The sequence below is a fragment of the Mandrillus leucophaeus genome, unplaced genomic scaffold (genome assembly GCF_000951045.1).
Source record: "Mandrillus leucophaeus isolate KB7577 unplaced genomic scaffold, Mleu.le_1.0 Scaffold1594, whole genome shotgun sequence".
Taxonomy (NCBI): domain Eukaryota; kingdom Metazoa; phylum Chordata; class Mammalia; order Primates; family Cercopithecidae; genus Mandrillus; species Mandrillus leucophaeus.
In genome coordinates, this window is record NW_012101581.1 from 106,202 (window position 1) to 107,799 (window position 1,598).

Genomic DNA, 1,598 nt, shown 5'->3' on the forward strand with positions numbered 1-1,598 from the left:
TTCCTGATTATTTGGAAATGAAAGAGAAAAGAAAATACAAAAGTTCATTGCAAGGTTCCTTAGTGATAACTACATGCGTTAAAACAAAGCCACAGCCAATTGTAAGGAGCCTTGTGACAGACAGGACCAGGATGCCATGAAAAATAGGCTTGGCTAGAAATAGGTCATTTGATTCTTGGCTAATTGGCAACTCTCTACACTCTCTGGTATACAATGTTCAATCTGATGTGCGAGGCAATTGTATCTTGAAAAGAATTTGAGAATTTGATATGTTGCTCACATTTTACCACACACACAAGTAAATTAATCTTTCACAGAATAGAAAAAAAGCATTGTTGAGCAAAATAAATTAAATGAAAAGACATAAAGAAATAACTAGTGATGAAATAGCAATAAGAATGGAAAACATGAAAGAGCTGCTTTTAAAGCAACATTAGAAGCACAAAATAACTGTACTTTTCAGAATCATACTGGAGTCCAAATCACTTCTACCACATCTAATTAAAAAACACAGCGAAAGATGTAAAAGTGATCAATGGATGCCCACTGAATACCTAGTTATTGAAAAAATCTTGTTTCTAGATTGGAGTTAACCATTTCCGCCTACCACATCAAACCGAATCGTTGTCGTGATGCTAAGCTAGTTGCACAGAGAGAGATGTGAGACACATTTTCCTAACTGCAAAGCACCCTGATTAGGCACATATTTTTGTAGAAGCTTGAGTAAGACAATTGGCATTTTGGGCATTCTTAAACAGAATTACAAACTTCTGAGGAAAAACGAAGATAGTTATGATTGTAAAGGTATTATTGTATGGCACCAGTCTTGGGACTCTTTGATCTAGCTGCTGTATTTTCTCAACTTTCTTTCAACTCATCAAAGAGAACATTAATATTAAAGGAATTTGCAAAAAAATCTGAGATATTGTTGTATCTCCTTTCTCTGTCTCAAATTTTTATTCATTACTTTACAAAAGATAATTTTAAAGTATAAAGAAAATTAGTCAGACACAAGAAGCATTTGATTTACAAAATCCTGAAACAATAATGTTAATTGTGGTGCCAGCTACTTGGGAGGCTGAAGGAGGAGCATTGATCGCATAAGCCCAGGAGGCTGAGGATTCAGTGAGTCATGAGCATGCCACTGCATTGCAGCCAGGGCAGCAGAGTGATACTTTGTCTAAAAATAACTAACTAACTAACTAAATAAATAAATAAATAAATAATAAAGGCAGTGCATGAGCACTGGTGAAGGGCACTTTAGCTGCATTGAGTGCTTGCAAATTTGAGGTGATTACATATTCTGTACATTACCTAACATGCATACTGTGCATACTTAACATGCACATAAATTCTTTGATACTCTGCCTTGCAGAGGTGCAGCTTCATTCCCTTCCTATGAGTGTGGCCTGAACTTAAAGACTCACTTACAAACTGATAGAGTAATGTTGACATAATAGTTTATGACTCTGGGTGTAGATCATAAGACTCACTAACTCTGGGAGTGGTCGCTCACGCCCGTAATCCCAACACTTTGGGAGGTCAAGAGGGCAGATCATGAGGTCAGAAGTTTGAGACCAGCCTGGCCAACATGGTGA